Source organism: Anopheles marshallii (genome assembly GCF_943734725.1).
Source record: "Anopheles marshallii chromosome X unlocalized genomic scaffold, idAnoMarsDA_429_01 X_unloc_73, whole genome shotgun sequence".
Taxonomy (NCBI): Eukaryota; Metazoa; Arthropoda; class Insecta; order Diptera; family Culicidae; genus Anopheles; species Anopheles marshallii.
Window position 1 is genome coordinate 65,001 of NW_026525924.1, and position 17,500 is coordinate 82,500.

At 48.5% G+C, this 17,500-nt stretch overlaps 1 pseudogene; it reads right to left on the reverse strand.

The window, feature by feature from the left end:
• Positions 1-13,172: 13,172 nt before the first annotated feature.
• LOC128717632 (large subunit ribosomal RNA) overlaps positions 13,173-17,500 on the reverse strand; it is a 9,462-nt pseudogene continuing 5,134 nt past the window's right edge.

The window sequence follows — 17,500 nt, forward strand, 5'->3', positions numbered from 1 at the left end:
TATCTCTAAGCTTTTTTGCGTTCAATGCTCAACGTTAAGCTATCCCTTCGCTTAGAACCTCGCTCTATATTCAACTTTCAGATACCTCGAAGCTCAACTTATGTGGTCTGCTTTCGCTCTTGAAGGGGAAATTTTTCTGACAGAGGGGGGTTTTTGGCCCAAATTATGCAATATTAGTTTAACCTCCGTCGCAGAACCACATTTGACCAGGTCGAGAAAAAAATTTTTTCGTGACGACCTGGTCCCCCATAGTAGGGAATGAACATGACATCTTAACCATATTTGACCATTTTCAAATTTCTCGTCGCGGAATGATGACTTTACTAGTAAAATTTGTTCCGGGTAGGGACCTCCCATACAAAATTTTCATCGCTCCAAAAGTGATTTCGTTTCACTTTTCAACATTTACAAGGTCCATAAATCATGTTTTGAGACGATATGGAAAAAAAAATTTTTTGCCCGTCTCGACCAACTCGACCGATGGTGACCACAGTAGGGTGCTCCATACAAATTTTCCTTATGTGGAATTTTTCAGTGTAAAATAAGGTTTCTCCAATCGATCGCGGGTTTCACTTTTCATCATTTGCTAGGTCTAACTATGATGTTTTGAGTGGTCCCGCAAAAATTTTTTCTTGGACCGGGCCTTCCTTCCCGGCCCTGTCGGTGTGCTCTGCAGTAGGGTGCTCCATACAAATTTTCCTTATGTGGAATTTTTCAGTGTAAAATAAGGTTTCTCCAATCGATCGCGGGTTTCACTTTTCATCATTTGCTAGGTCTAACTATGATGTTTTGAGTGGTCCCGCAAAAATTTTTTCTTGGACCGGGCCTTCCTTCCCGGCCCTGTCGGTGTGTTCTGCAGTAGGGTGCTCCATACAAATTTTGCTTATGTGGAATTTTTCAGTGTAAAATAAGGTTTCTCCAATCGATCGCGGGTTTCACTTTTCATCATTTGCTAGGTCTAACTATGATGTTTTGAGTGGTCCCGCAAAAATTTTTTCTTGGACCGGGCCTTCCTTCCCGGCCCTGTCGGTGTGTTCTGCAGTAGGGTGCTCCATACAAATTTTCCTTATGTGGAATTTTTCAGTGTAAAATAAGGTTTCTCCAATCGATCGCGGGTTTCACTTTTCATCATTTGCTAGGTCTAACTATGATGTTTTGAGTGGTCCCGCAAAAATTTTTTCTTGGACCGGGCCTTCCTTCCCGGCCCTGTCGGTGTGCTCTGCAGTAGGGTGCTCCATACAAATTTTCCTTATGTGGAATTTTTCAGTGTAAAATAAGGTTTCTCCAATCGATCGCGGGTTTCACTTTTCATCATTTGCTAGGTCTAACTATGATGTTTTGAGTGGTCCCGCAAAAATTTTTTCTTGGACCGGGCCTTCCTTCCCGGCCCTGTCGGTGTGCTCTGCAGTAGGGTGCTCCATACAAATTTTCCTTATGTGGAATTTTTCAGTGTAAAATAAGGTTTCTCCAATCGATCGCGGGTTTCACTTTTCATCATTTGCTAGGTCTAACTATGATGTTTTGAGTGGTCCCGCAAAAATTTTTTCTTGGACCGGGCCTTCCTTCCCGGCCCTGTCGGTGTGCTCTGCAGTAGGGTGCTCCATACAAATTTTGCTTATGTGGAATTTTTCAGTGTAAAATAAGGTTTCTCCAATCGATCGCGGGTTTCACTTTTCATCATTTGCTAGGTCTAACTATGATGTTTTGAGTGGTCCCGCAAAAATTTTTTCTTGGACCGGGCCTTCCTTCCCGGCCCTGTCGGTGTGTTCTGCAGTAGGGTGCTCCATACAAATTTTCCTTATGTGGAATTTTTCAGTGTAAAATAAGGTTTCTCCAATCGATCGCGGGTTTCACTTTTCATCATTTGCTAGGTCTAACTATGATGTTTTGAGTGGTCCCGCAAAAATTTTTTCTTGGACCGGGCCTTCCTTCCCGGCTTGTCGGTGTGCTCTGCAGTAGGGTGCTCCATACAAATTTTGCTTATGTGGAATTTTTCAGTGTAAAATAAGGTTTCTCCAATCGATCGCGGGTTTCACTTTTCATCATTTGCTAGGTCTAACTATGATGTTTTGAGTGGTCCCGCAAAAATTTTTTCTTGGACCGGGCCTTCCTTCCCGGCCCTGTCGGTGTGCTCTGCAGTAGGGTGCTCCATACAAATTTTCCTTATGTGGAATTTTTCAGTGTAAAATAAGGTTTCTCCAATCGATCGCGGGTTTCACTTTTCATCATTTGCTAGGTCTAACTATGATGTTTTGAGTGGTCCCGCAAAAATTTTTTCTTGGACCGGGCCTTCCTTCCCGGCCCTGTCGGTGTGCTCTGCAGTAGGGTGCTCCATACAAATTTTCCTTATGTGGAATTTTTCAGTGTAAAATAAGGTTTCTCCAATCGATCGCGGGTTTCACTTTTCATCATTTGCTAGGTCTAACTATGATGTTTTGAGTGGTCCCGCAAAAATTTTTTCTTGGACCGGGCCTTCCTTCCCGGCCCTGTCGGTGTGCTCTGCAGTAGGGTGCTCCATACAAATTTTCCTTATGTGGAATTTTTCAGTGTAAAATAAGGTTTCTCCAATCGATCGCGGGTTTCACTTTTCATCATTTGCTAGGTCTAACTATGATGTTTTGAGTGGTCCCGCAAAAATTTTTTCTTGGACCGGGCCTTCCTTCCCGGCCCTGTCGGTGTGCTCTGCAGTAGGGTGCTCCATACAAATTTTCCTTATGTGGAATTTTTCAGTGTAAAATAAGGTTTCTCCAATCGATCGCGGGTTTCACTTTTCATCATTTGCTAGGTCTAACTATGATGTTTTGAGTGGTCCCGCAAAAATTTTTTCTTGGACCGGGCCTTCCTTCCCGGCCCTGTCGGTGTGCTCTGCAGTAGGGTGCTCCATACAAATTTTCCTTATGTGGAATTTTTCAGTGTAAAATAAGGTTTCTCCAATCGATCGCGGGTTTCACTTTTCATCATTTGCTAGGTCTAACTATGATGTTTTGAGTGGTCCCGCAAAAATTTTTTCTTGGACCGGGCCTTCCTTCCCGGCCCTGTCGGTGTGCTCTGCAGTAGGGTGCTCCATACAAATTTTCCTTATGTGGAATTTTTCAGTGTAAAATAAGGTTTCTCCAATCGATCGCGGGTTTCACTTTTCATCATTTGCTAGGTCTAACTATGATGTTTTGAGTGGTCCCGCAAAAATTTTTTCTTGGACCGGGCCTTCCTTCCCGGCCCTGTCGGTGTGCTCTGCAGTAGGGTGCTCCATACAAATTTTCCTTATGTGGAATTTTTCAGTGTAAAATAAGGTTTCTCCAATCGATCGCGGGTTTCACTTTTCATCATTTGCTAGGTCTAACTATGATGTTTTGAGTGGTCCCGCAAAAATTTTTTCTTGGACCGGGCCTTCCTTCCCGGCCCTGTCGGTGTGCTCTGCAGTAGGGTGCTCCATACAAATTTTCCTTATGTGGAATTTTTCAGTGTAAAATAAGGTTTCTCCAATCGATCGCGGGTTTCACTTTTCATCATTTGCTAGGTCTAACTATGATGTTTTGAGTGGTCCCGCAAAAATTTTTTCTCTTAGCCAATCGACCCTTTCGACCATGTCGGTGTGTTCTGCAGTAGGGTGCTCCATACAAATTTTCCTTATGTGGAATTTTTCAGTGTAAAATAAGGTTTCTCCAATCGATCGCGGGTTTCACTTTTCATCATTTGCTAGGTCTAACTATGATGTTTTGAGTGGTCCCGCAAAAATTTTTTCTTGGACCGGGCCTTCCGTCCCGGCCCTGTCGGTGTGTTCTGCAGTAGGGTGCTCCATACAAATTTTCCTTATGTGGAATTTTTCAGTGTAAAATAAGGTTTCTCCAATCGATCGCGGGTTTCACTTTTCATCATTTGCTAGGTCTAACTATGATGTTTTGAGTGGTCCCGCAAAAATTTTTTCTTGGACCGGGCCTTCCTTCCCGGCCCTGTCGGTGTGCTCTGCAGTAGGGTGCTCCATACAAATTTTCCTTATGTGGAATTTTTCAGTGTAAAATAAGGTTTCTCCAATCGATCGCGGGTTTCACTTTTCATCATTTGCTAGGTCTAACTATGATGTTTTGAGTGGTCCCGCAAAAATTTTTTCTTGGACCGGGCCTTCCTTCCCGGCCCTGTCGGTGTGCTCTGCAGTAGGGTGCTCCATACATATTTTCCTTATGTGGAATTTTTCAGTGTAAAATAAGGTTTCTCCAATCGATCGCGGGTTTCACTTTTCATCATTTGCTAGGTCTAACTATGATGTTTTGAGTGGTCCCGCAAAAATTTTTTCTTGGACCGGGCCTTCCTTCCCGGCCCTGTCGGTGTGCTCTGCAGTAGGGTGCTCCATACATATTTTCCTTATGTGGAATTTTTCAGTGTAAAATAAGGTTTCTCCAATCGATCGCGGGTTTCACTTTTCATCATTTGCTAGGTCTAACTATGATGTTTTGAGTGGTCCCGCAAAAATTTTTTCTTGGACCGGGCCTTCCTTCCCGGCCCTGTCGGTGTGTTCTGCAGTAGGGTGCTCCATACAAATTTTCCTTATGTGGAATTTTTCAGTGTAAAATAAGGTTTCTCCAATCGATCGCGGGTTTCACTTTTCATCATTTGCTAGGTCTAACTATGATGTTTTGAGTGGTCCCGCAAAAATTTTTTCTTGGACCGGGCCTTCCTTCCCGGCCCTGTCGGTGTGCTCTGCAGTAGGGTGCTCCATACAAATTTTCCTTATGTGGAATTTTTCAGTGTAAAATAAGGTTTCTCCAATCGATCGCGGGTTTCACTTTTCATCATTTGCTAGGTCTAACTATGATGTTTTGAGTGGTCCCGCAAAAATTTTTTCTTGGACCGGGCCTTCCTTCCCGGCCCTGTCGGTGTGCTCTGCAGTAGGGTGCTCCATACAAATTTTCCTTATGTGGAATTTTTCAGTGTAAAATAAGGTTTCTCCAATCGATCGCGGGTTTCACTTTTCATCATTTGCTAGGTCTAACTATGATGTTTTGAGTGGTCCCGCAAAAATTTTTTCTTGGACCGGGCCTTCCTTCCCGGCCCTGTCGGTGTGCTCTGCAGTAGGGTGCTCCATACAAATTTTCCTTATGTGGAATTTTTCAGTGTAAAATAAGGTTTCTCCAATCGATCGCGGGTTTCACTTTTCATCATTTGCTAGGTCTAACTATGATGTTTTGAGTGGTCCCGCAAAAATTTTTTCTTGGACCGGGCCTTCCTTCCCGGCCCTGTCGGTGTGCTCTGCAGTAGGGTGCTCCATACAAATTTTCCTTATGTGGAATTTTTCAGTGTAAAATAAGGTTTCTCCAATCGATCGCGGGTTTCACTTTTCATCATTTGCTAGGTCTAACTATGATGTTTTGAGTGGTCCCGCAAAAATTTTTTCTTGGACCGGGCCTTCCTTCCCGGCCCTGTCGGTGTGCTCTGCAGTAGGGTGCTCCATACAAATTTTCCTTATGTGGAATTTTTCAGTGTAAAATAAGGTTTCTCCAATCGATCGCGGGTTTCACTTTTCATCATTTGCTAGGTCTAACTATGATGTTTTGAGTGGTCCCGCAAAAATTTTTTCTTGGACCGGGCCTTCCTTCCCGGCCCTGTCGGTGTGCTCTGCAGTAGGGTGCTCCATACAAATTTTCCTTATGTGGAATTTTTCAGTGTAAAATAAGGTTTCTCCAATCGATCGCGGGTTTCACTTTTCATCATTTGCTAGGTCTAACTATGATGTTTTGAGTGGTCCCGCAAAAATTTTTTCTTGGACCGGGCCTTCCTTCCCGGCCCTGTCGGTGTGCTCTGCAGTAGGGTGCTCCATACAAATTTTGCTTATGTGGAATTTTTCAGTGTAAAATAAGGTTTCTCCAATCGATCGCGGGTTTCACTTTTCATCATTTGCTAGGTCTAACTATGATGTTTTGAGTGGTCCCGCAAAAATTTTTTCTTGGACCGGGCCGTCCTTCCCGGCCCTGTCGGTGTGCTCTGCAGTAGGGTGCTCCATACAAATTTTCCTTATGTGGAATTTTTCAGTGTAAAATAAGGTTTCTCCAATCGATCGCGGGTTTCACTTTTCATCATTTGCTAGGTCTAACTATGATGTTTTGAGTGGTCCCGCAAAAATTTTTTCTCTTGGCCAGTCGACCCTTTCGTCCATGTCGGTGTGCTCTGCAGTAGGGTGCTCCATACAAATTTTGCTTATGTGGAATTTTTCAGTGTAAAATAAGGTTTCTCCAATCGATCGCGGGTTTCACTTTTCATCATTTGCTAGGTCTAACTATGATGTTTTGAGTGGTCCCGCAAAAATTTTTTCTTGGACCGGGCCTTCCTTCCCGGCCCTGTCGGTGTGCTCTGCAGTAGGGTGCTCCATACAAATTTTCCTTATGTGGAATTTTTCAGTGTAAAATAAGGTTTCTCCAATCGATCGCGGGTTTCACTTTTCATCATTTGCTAGGTCTAACTATGATGTTTTGAGTGGTCCCGCAAAAATTTTTTCTTGGACCGGGCCTTCCTTCCCGGCCCTGTCGGTGTGCTCTGCAGTAGGGTGCTCCATACAAATTTTCCTTATGTGGAATTTTTCAGTGTAAAATAAGGTTTCTCCAATCGATCGCGGGTTTCACTTTTCATCATTTGCTAGGTCTAACTATGATGTTTTGAGTGGTCCCGCAAAAATTTTTTCTTGGACCGGGCCTTCCTTCCCGGCCCTGTCGGTGTGCTCTGCAGTAGGGTGCTCCATACAAATTTTCCTTATGTGGAATTTTTCAGTGTAAAATAAGGTTTCTCCAATCGATCGCGGGTTTCACTTTTCATCATTTGCTAGGTCTAACTATGATGTTTTGAGTGGTCCCGCAAAAATTTTTTCTTGGACCGGGCCTTCCTTCCCGGCCCTGTCGGTGTGCTCTGCAGTAGGGTGCTCCATACAAATTTTCCTTATGTGGAATTTTTCAGTGTAAAATAAGGTTTCTCCAATCGATCGCGGGTTTCACTTTTCATCATTTGCTAGGTCTAACTATGATGTTTTGAGTGGTCCCGCAAAAATTTTTTCTTGGACCGGGCCTTCCTTCCCGGCCCTGTCGGTGTGCTCTGCAGTAGGGTGCTCCATACAAATTTTCCTTATGTGGAATTTTTCAGTGTAAAATAAGGTTTCTCCAATCGATCGCGGGTTTCACTTTTCATCATTTGCTAGGTCTAACTATGATGTTTTGAGTGGTCCCGCAAAAATTTTTTCTTGGACCGGGCCTTCCTTCCCGGCCCTGTCGGTGTGCTCTGCAGTAGGGTGCTCCATACAAATTTTCCTTATGTGGAATTTTTCAGTGTAAAATAAGGTTTCTCCAATCGATCGCGGGTTTCACTTTTCATCATTTGCTAGGTCTAACTATGATGTTTTGAGTGGTCCCGCAAAAATTTTTTCTTGGACCGGGCCTTCCTTCCCGGCCCTGTCGGTGTGCTCTGCAGTAGGGTGCTCCATACAAATTTTCCTTATGTGGAATTTTTCAGTGTAAAATAAGGTTTCTCCAATCGATCGCGGGTTTCACTTTTCATCATTTGCTAGGTCTAACTATGATGTTTTGAGTGGTCCCGCAAAAATTTTTTCTTGGACCGGGCCTTCCTTCCCGGCCCTGTCGGTGTGCTCTGCAGTAGGGTGCTCCATACAAATTTTCCTTATGTGGAATTTTTCAGTGTAAAATAAGGTTTCTCCAATCGATCGCGGGTTTCACTTTTCATCATTTGCTAGGTCTAACTATGATGTTTTGAGTGGTCCCGCAAAAATTTTTTCTCTTAGCCAATCGACCCTTTCGACCATGTCGGTGTGTTCTGCAGTAGGGTGCTCCATACAAATTTTCCTTATGTGGAATTTTTCAGTGTAAAATAAGGTTTCTCCAATCGATCGCGGGTTTCACTTTTCATCATTTGCTAGGTCTAACTATGATGTTTTGAGTGGTCCCGCAAAAATTTTTTCTTGGACCGGGCCTTCCTTCCCGGCCCTGTCGGTGTGCTCTGCAGTAGGGTGCTCCATACAAATTTTCCTTATGTGGAATTTTTCAGTGTAAAATAAGGTTTCTCCAATCGATCGCGGGTTTCACTTTTCATCATTTGCTAGGTCTAACTATGATGTTTTGAGTGGTCCCGCAAAAATTTTTTCTTGGACCGGGCCTTCCTTCCCGGCCCTGTCGGTGTGCTCTGCAGTAGGGTGCTCCATACATATTTTCCTTATGTGGAATTTTTCAGTGTAAAATAAGGTTTCTCCAATCGATCGCGGGTTTCACTTTTCATCATTTGCTAGGTCTAACTATGATGTTTTGAGTGGTCCCGCAAAAATTTTTTCTTGGACCGGGCCTTCCTTCCCGGCCCTGTCGGTGTGCTCTGCAGTAGGGTGCTCCATACATATTTTCCTTATGTGGAATTTTTCAGTGTAAAATAAGGTTTCTCCAATCGATCGCGGGTTTCACTTTTCATCATTTGCTAGGTCTAACTATGATGTTTTGAGTGGTCCCGCAAAAATTTTTTCTTGGACCGGGCCTTCCTTCCCGGCCCTGTCGGTGTGTTCTGCAGTAGGGTGCTCCATACAAATTTTCCTTATGTGGAATTTTTCAGTGTAAAATAAGGTTTCTCCAATCGATCGCGGGTTTCACTTTTCATCATTTGCTAGGTCTAACTATGATGTTTTGAGTGGTCCCGCAAAAATTTTTTCTTGGACCGGGCCTTCCTTCCCGGCCCTGTCGGTGTGCTCTGCAGTAGGGTGCTCCATACAAATTTTCCTTATGTGGAATTTTTCAGTGTAAAATAAGGTTTCTCCAATCGATCGCGGGTTTCACTTTTCATCATTTGCTAGGTCTAACTATGATGTTTTGAGTGGTCCCGCAAAAATTTTTTCTTGGACCGGGCCTTCCTTCCCGGCCCTGTCGGTGTGTTCTGCAGTAGGGTGCTCCATACAAATTTTCCTTATGTGGAATTTTTCAGTGTAAAATAAGGTTTCTCCAATCGATCGCGGGTTTCACTTTTCATCATTTGCTAGGTCTAACTATGATGTTTTGAGTGGTCCCGCAAAAATTTTTTCTTGGACCGGGCCTTCCTTCCCGGCCCTGTCGGTGTGCTCTGCAGTAGGGTGCTCCATACAAATTTTCCTTATGTGGAATTTTTCAGTGTAAAATAAGGTTTCTCCAATCGATCGCGGGTTTCACTTTTCATCATTTGCTAGGTCTAACTATGATGTTTTGAGTGGTCCCGCAAAAATTTTTTCTTGGACCGGGCCTTCCTTCCCGGCCCTGTCGGTGTGCTCTGCAGTAGGGTGCTCCATACAAATTTTCCTTATGTGGAATTTTTCAGTGTAAAATAAGGTTTCTCCAATCGATCGCGGGTTTCACTTTTCATCATTTGCTAGGTCTAACTATGATGTTTTGAGTGGTCCCGCAAAAATTTTTTCTTGGACCGGGCCTTCCTTCCCGGCCCTGTCGGTGTGCTCTGCAGTAGGGTGCTCCATACAAATTTTCCTTATGTGGAATTTTTCAGTGTAAAATAAGGTTTCTCCAATCGATCGCGGGTTTCACTTTTCATCATTTGCTAGGTCTAACTATGATGTTTTGAGTGGTCCCGCAAAAATTTTTTCTTGGACCGGGCCTTCCTTCCCGGCCCTGTCGGTGTGCTCTGCAGTAGGGTGCTCCATACAAATTTTCCTTATGTGGAATTTTTCAGTGTAAAATAAGGTTTCTCCAATCGATCGCGGGTTTCACTTTTCATCATTTGCTAGGTCTAACTATGATGTTTTGAGTGGTCCCGCAAAAATTTTTTCTTGGACCGGGCCTTCCTTCCCGGCCCTGTCGGTGTGCTCTGCAGTAGGGTGCTCCATACAAATTTTCCTTATGTGGAATTTTTCAGTGTAAAATAAGGTTTCTCCAATCGATCGCGGGTTTCACTTTTCATCATTTGCTAGGTCTAACTATGATGTTTTGAGTGGTCCCGCAAAAATTTTTTCTTGGACCGGGCCTTCCTTCCCGGCCCTGTCGGTGTGCTCTGCAGTAGGGTGCTCCATACAAATTTTCCTTATGTGGAATTTTTCAGTGTAAAATAAGGTTTCTCCAATCGATCGCGGGTTTCACTTTTCATCATTTGCTAGGTCTAACTATGATGTTTTGAGTGGTCCCGCAAAAATTTTTTCTTGGACCGGGCCTTCCTTCCCGGCCCTGTCGGTGTGCTCTGCAGTAGGGTGCTCCATACAAATTTTCCTTATGTGGAATTTTTCAGTGTAAAATAAGGTTTCTCCAATCGATCGCGGGTTTCACTTTTCATCATTTGCTAGGTCTAACTATGATGTTTTGAGTGGTCCCGCAAAAATTTTTTCTTGGACCGGGCCTTCCTTCCCGGCCCTGTCGGTGTGCTCTGCAGTAGGGTGCTCCATACAAATTTTCCTTATGTGGAATTTTTCAGTGTAAAATAAGGTTTCTCCAATCGATCGCGGGTTTCACTTTTCATCATTTGCTAGGTCTAACTATGATGTTTTGAGTGGTCCCGCAAAAATTTTTTCTTGGACCGGGCCTTCCTTCCCGGCCCTGTCGGTGTGTTCTGCAGTAGGGTGCTCCATACAAATTTTCCTTATGTGGAATTTTTCAGTGTAAAATAAGGTTTCTCCAATCGATCGCGGGTTTCACTTTTCATCATTTGCTAGGTCTAACTATGATGTTTTGAGTGGTCCCGCAAAAATTTTTTCTTGGACCGGGCCTTCCTTCCCGGCCCTGTCGGTGTGCTCTGCAGTAGGGTGCTCCATACAAATTTTCCTTATGTGGAATTTTTCAGTGTAAAATAAGGTTTCTCCAATCGATCGCGGGTTTCACTTTTCATCATTTGCTAGGTCTAACTATGATGTTTTGAGTGGTCCCGCAAAAATTTTTTCTTGGACCGGGCCTTCCTTCCCGGCCTTGTCGGTGTGCTCTGCAGTAGGGTGCTCCATACAAATTTTCCTTATGTGGAATTTTTCAGTGTAAAATAAGGTTTCTCCAATCGATCGCGGGTTTCACTTTTCATCATTTGCTAGGTCTAACTATGATGTTTTGAGTGGTCCCGCAAAAATTTTTTCTTGGACCGGGCCTTCCTTCCCGGCCCTGTCGGTGTGCTCTGCAGTAGGGTGCTCCATACAAATTTTCCTTATGTGGAATTTTTCAGTGTAAAATAAGGTTTCTCCAATCGATCGCGGGTTTCACTTTTCATCATTTGCTAGGTCTAACTATGATGTTTTGAGTGGTCCCGCAAAAATTTTTTCTTGGACCGGGCCTTCCTTCCCGGCCCTGTCGGTGTGCTCTGCAGTAGGGTGCTCCATACAAATTTTCCTTATGTGGAATTTTTCAGTGTAAAATAAGGTTTCTCCAATCGATCGCGGGTTTCACTTTTCATCATTTGCTAGGTCTAACTATGATGTTTTGAGTGGTCCCGCAAAAATTTTTTCTTGGACCGGGCCTTCCTTCCCGGCCCTGTCGGTGTGCTCTGCAGTAGGGTGCTCCATACAAATTTTCCTTATGTGGAATTTTTCAGTGTAAAATAAGGTTTCTCCAATCGATCGCGGGTTTCACTTTTCATCATTTGCTAGGTCTAACTATGATGTTTTGAGTGGTCCCGCAAAAATTTTTTCTCTTAGCCAATCGACCCTTTCGACCATGTCGGTGTGTTCTGCAGTAGGGTGCTCCAACCAAGTTTTCCTAATGAAAGTTTTTCGTGGTTTCGTGTGAGTTAAAAACTCCGGAACTTGGCTTATTTTCACCATAATTTCCACATATGGTGACCAACTCAATAAACGTTTTGTGCGTATCCTATGGACAGTTTTTCGCGTTCAACTTGGTGAACTAGGGTTGTATTCCCGAAGGGTAAAAAAATCTGGACTTAGCCAAATTTTGAAATCTCCAACCAATCTTGGCCTGTTAGATTATCTTGGTTGGGTTGCTATGGGCTGGTACGGCCTACTTGATAGGCAATGTTTCAACTCTTGGAAGCTTTCGTGGTTGCTAAGCACTGTCCATGGCCTTCTTGATAGAAATGGCTTATGGTGGCCATGGACTTAGCAAAATTTTGAAGTCTCCAACCAATCTTGGCCTGTTAGATTATCTTGGTTGGTTTGCTATGGGCTGGTACGGCCTACTTGATAGGCAATGTTTCAACTCTTGGAACCTTTCGTGGTTGCTAAGCACTGTCCATGGCCTTCTTGATAGAAATGGCTTATGGTGGCCATGGACTTAGCAAAATTTTGAAGTCTCCAACCAATCTTGGCCTGTTAGAGTATCTTGGTTGGGTTGCTATGGGCTGGTACGGCCTACTTGATAGGCAATGTTTCAACTCTTGGAAGCTCTCGTGGTTGCTAAGCACTGTCCATGGCCTTCTTGATAGAAATGGCTTATGGTGGCCATGGACTTAGCAAAATTTTGAATTCTCCAACCAATCTTGGCCTGTTAGAGTATCTTGGTTGGGTTGCTATGGGCTGGTACGGCCTACTTGATAGGCAATGTTTCAACTCTTGGAAGCTTTCGTGGTTGCTAAGCACTGTCCATGGCCTTCTTGATAGAAATGGCTTATGGTGGCCATGGACTTAGCAAAATTTTGAATTCTCCAACCAATCTTGGCCTGTTAGAGTATCTTGGTTGGGTTGCTATGGGCTGGTACGGCCTACTTGATAGGCAATGTTTCAACTCTTGGAAGCTTTCGTGGTTGCTAAGCACTGTCCATGGCCTTCTTGATAGAAATGGCTTATGGTGGCCATGGACTTAGCAACATTTTGAAGTCTCCAACCAATCTTGGCCTGTTAGATTATCTTGGTTGGTTTGCTATGGGCTGGTACGGCCTACTTGATAGGCAATGTTTCAACTCTTGGAAGCTTTCGTGGTTGCTTAGGATAAGAATCCCGACGAGAAAGGTTTCCCGGACTTATAAAAATAACCGATTAGCCCCAAGGACACATCTTCCTTGAAAGGCTAATCATGCACCACACACCACACCACCCATAGGCTTGCAAGCAGCACTCTTGTCGAGTGCAGCAAGCCTATGCTCACATCAACTACCGTACACGTACCACCATAGGCTTGCAAGCAGCACTCTTGTCGAGTGCAGCAAGCCTATGCTCATCAACTACCATACGTACCACCACAGCCTTGCAAGCAGCACTCTTGTCGAGTGCAGCAAGCCTATACTCCACGAACTAACCACTTCACCACCAAGCATGGGTCGCCTGAGAGGATCGATGCGAACGCATCTCTACAACTCGCAGCTCCCAGCCTGTAGTCCCGTCGTTTGCGGGCGGTCGAAGGTGTCGAAACTAGTTGTATCCACGGTCGACGGGCGCACAGCCACCAGGGTTCCCTGTGATAAGGTACTTCCACGTGCAGCGTACACCCGCCCGTTGCGGCTCAGTCTAGTGCTATAGCGGGGATGAGACGGCAGTGTGCACGGGGCAGCACCGACGGATCTCAGAGGGTTGTTAAGCCCGCTAGCTTCCGATCACCTAATGGGTTTATGATGCGCTATCAGCTCGGATTGGATACGACCTTAGAGGCGTTCAGGCATAATCCAGCGGACGTAGCGTCATACCAAAGTCCGGTCGAACTAGTATTGAGCCAGTGGTCCGTACCTGTGGTTCCTCTCGTACTGCACAGGAATTCCGTTAAGATAGCAGCATACAGCACACACCAGTAGGGTAAAACTAACCTGTCTCACGACGGTCTAAACCCAGCTCACGTTCCCTTGAAAGGGTGAACAATCCTACGCTTGGTGAATTTTGCTTCACAATGATAGGAAGAGCCGACATCGAAGGATCAATAAGCCACGTCGCTATGAACGCTTGGCGGCCACAAGCCAGTTATCCCTGTCCCGAGGCATCGTTGGAAAGGTCTCGGCGAGAGGCAGCGGACCGCCACCCCCCCTTCCCCCTCCCATTTACCCCCTCCCCTACAGGAGGGAAAAGGCCGGTGCGAAGAGCGATTTTAACGTGTGGGGAGTCAATCAACGCGCTACGTCGCCGCGAGTCGGGGAGAACACCTCCCCCGACTCCCCCCCCCCCTCCACCCTCACCCGTAACAGTGAGAGGTGGAGATGTCGTCGACGGGGCGAACCCTCCGTTCCAGGACGGAGTCAACGGAGGAGAGGCCGGCGAAGCTCTCCACTATTCTGGAGCCGCGAGTGGCTCTTACACGAACATCTGTTCCGGGAGCGAAGCAGCAGTCCCCGGAAATGTCGGAGCTGAGACAGCTCCTCAATGAGACGTCGCTCACCAACGAGCAGCTGCGAGCGACGATCGTGGGTCTGCAACAGGAGATCCAGATGCTCCGGCAGCAGTTGGAAACAAATGCTGTGCAGGCCCGGCAAGATTTGCAGCTGGCCCGAGAGGAAGCCCGGATGCGCGAGACGCTGGCTCGTGAAGACATTGAGCGCCTGCGCAACGAGCTGAGGGAGGAGCGAGCCAGCTTCCAAGAGCTCCTTGCACAGACGCTGGGCTATGGAGGCAGCCAGAAGCAGCAGTGGCAGCAGCAGCAGCAGCAACAGCAGCAGCAGCAGCAGCAGCAGCAACGTCGTGAGCAGCAGCAGCAACAGCGACAGCAGGGAGCGGTGTCGGCAACGGCAGCTCCGCTTTCAGACCCGGAAGGCGGCTCCTGGGCTGAAGTGGTGCGTCGTAAGCCGGCCCGGCAACCGGGGAACAAGCCGCAGCAACAGCAGCAGCAGTGGCCGCAACTACCGCAACGGGCAGCGGTTCAGCGACAGCCGATCGCAGGACCGTCTAAGCAGCAGCCCCAGCAACATCAGGGACAACAGGCCCGGGGTAGCCAGCCTGGAGCACAACGAGGAGGTCGGCGTCAGCGGCAGCGAAAAACCAAGCCGGACGCTATTGAAATCGCCCCAGCTGAGGGACAAACCTGGACGGAGGTGTACCAGGCTGTCCGAACGGCTCCAGAAATGGAGAAACATGCTGAGGCCCTAGGCGTCGGGCGACGCACCACACGCTCCAGGCTTGTCATGGAGCTGAAGGAGAGCGCGGACGCTGCAGAAGTTCTGCAGTGCATCAAGCAGGTCTGCGCAAAGGCAGAACGGCCGGCCTCAGCTCGGCTGGTCACGCCTATGGTCGAAATCCGGTTGGACGCTGTCGACCCTTTAGCGAAGGAGACCGATGTGGCGATGGCGCTGACCAACCTGTGCCAATGCGAGGTGGAGGAGACATCGGTTCGCCTGCGACCTGCCTGGGACGGCACGAAAGTGGCGATAGTCCGCGTAACAGCCAGGGCTGCGGAGGGTCTGGTCGACAAGAGCGTCAAGATCAAATACACATCGTGTCTGATCCGGAAGGTGGCTCCTCTGCAGGCGCGTCAGCAACGGTGCTACAAGTGCCTCGAGATGGGGCACGTCCGAGCTGCGTGCAGGAGCGAAGTGGACCGCTCGACAAGCTGCATTCGCTGCGGGAAGCCGGATCACCAGGCGAAGAGCTGCACGGCGGAGGTGCGCTGCGTCGTGTGCAGCGGCCCGCACCCGGTCGGGCATCCGACGTGCCGGCGCTAAAAGTGCTGCAAGTGAACCTCGGGCGAAGCCGGGCAGCCCAAGACCTCATGCTGCAGACGGCTCGCGAGTTAGGGGCTCAGGTGGTGCTCGCCTGCGAACTATATCGACCACCTCGGGATGATCCGCGGTGGGCCATCGATGCGGAACAGAGCGTGGCGATAATAGCAACAGGGGCGTACCCTATTCAACGGCTTTGGGGGAGCGTCGTCCCGGGACTCGTGGTGGCCACCATAGCGGGAGTAACGTTCGCCAGCTGCTACGTGCCACCCAGCAGCGGCATCGAAGACTTCGAAAGCTTCCTCGGTGCGGTGGAGGTGTCGCTGGTCGGACACGCAACATCAGTCCTGGCCGGGGACTTCAACGCCTGGAACGAGGAGTGGGGGAGTGCGCGCACCACCCGGAAGGGGCAGGAGCTCCTGCATGTGGTGGAGCAGCTGGCACTGCAGACGCTGAACCGTGGCAACGCGCCCACGTTCAGGGGCAACGGGGTTGCACGGGAAAGCGTCGTTGACGTCTCCTTTGCCAGTCAGCTCATCGCACGGCCGGACTCATGGCGCGTGCTTAACCGCTTCTCAGGCAGTGATCATGCATACATCGAGTTCGGGGTGGACGTTCCTGGACAGCGCCCCCAGCGACGTGGCCAGCAGCACCGAAGCCGAGCAACAGCCAACGACGGGACAGCCAGGCACGCCGGGACGCGCTGGAAGACGAAGCAGTTCGACCGGCAGTGCTTCGACGTCGCACTCACGCACGGCCACTTCGGACATGTCGACACTCCGGAGGGGCTGGTCGGCGGACTCACTCGAGCGTGCGACGAGATTATGGAGAGGGTACACGGGGCTACCTACCACCGCAAGCCCCAGGTGTACTGGTGGTCTCCAGAAATCGAACGCCTGAGAGAGGAGTGTGAGGCAGCGGAGATAGCACATCACCGGGCCCAACCGTCGGAGCGGGACGTGACGTCGGGAAAGCTGCAAGACTGCCGACGCTTGCTGAAGGCCGGCATCCAGTCCAGCAAGGAGAGCTGCCTCCAGGAGCTGATAGACGGCGTCGAGGCGGAAGTGTTCGGTCTTGGCTATAAGATCGTGCGAGCGAAGCTGCGAAGCCGGGCGCCACCGGAAACGGACCGAGCCGTTCTCGGCCCGATCGTCGACGCCCTGTTCCCGGAGCACCCAGCGTTCGAGTGGCCTGAAATCGACGCGTGCACCGCCTCACATGAAGCTCTGAGGCCGGTCACGAGCTCGGAAATTCTTTCGCTGGCTGAGCGGATGGCCACCTCCAAGGCGCCAGGGCTGGACGGTATCCCGAATGCCGCAGTGAAGGCGGCAATGCGGAAGCACCCGGAGGTCTTCGCCAAGGTGTACAATCAGCTGCTCGAGCGAGGGGAGTTTCCTGCGGCATGGAAGGAGGCACGCCTTGTGTTGGTCACGAAGCCAGGTAAGCCGCCGGGCGATCCGTCGTCGCACCGCCCGCTGCTAATGCTGGGAGCAGTCGCCAAGGGGTTCGAACGGCTGATCTTAGATCGGCTGAACGACCACTTGGAGGACAGCGATGCTCCTCGCCTGTCAGCAAGGCAGTACGGGTTCCGGCGCGGTCGCTCCACGCTTCAGGCCATCGAGCGGGTGATAGAGCGAGGACAACACGCGAGGACGTTTCACCGCACCAACCAGCGGGATCCTCGATGTCTGGTGGTGGCAGCACTGGACGTCAGGAACGCCTTTAACTCTGCCAGCTGGAAGGCGATCGCGGTTGCCCTGCAGAAGCTGATGGTCCCTGCAGCCCTCCAGAAAATATTGCGCAGCTACTTTTCTGAGAGGAGGCTGGTGTACGAGACCAGCGAGGGGCCAGTGCGTCGTACGGTCACGGCGGGCGTTCCACAGGGCTCAATCCTGGGCCCGACCCTGTGGAACGCGATGTACGACGGCGTGCTTCGGCTGGAGCTGCCTGAGGGCGCCGAAGTGATCGGGTTTGCGGACGACATTGTCGTACT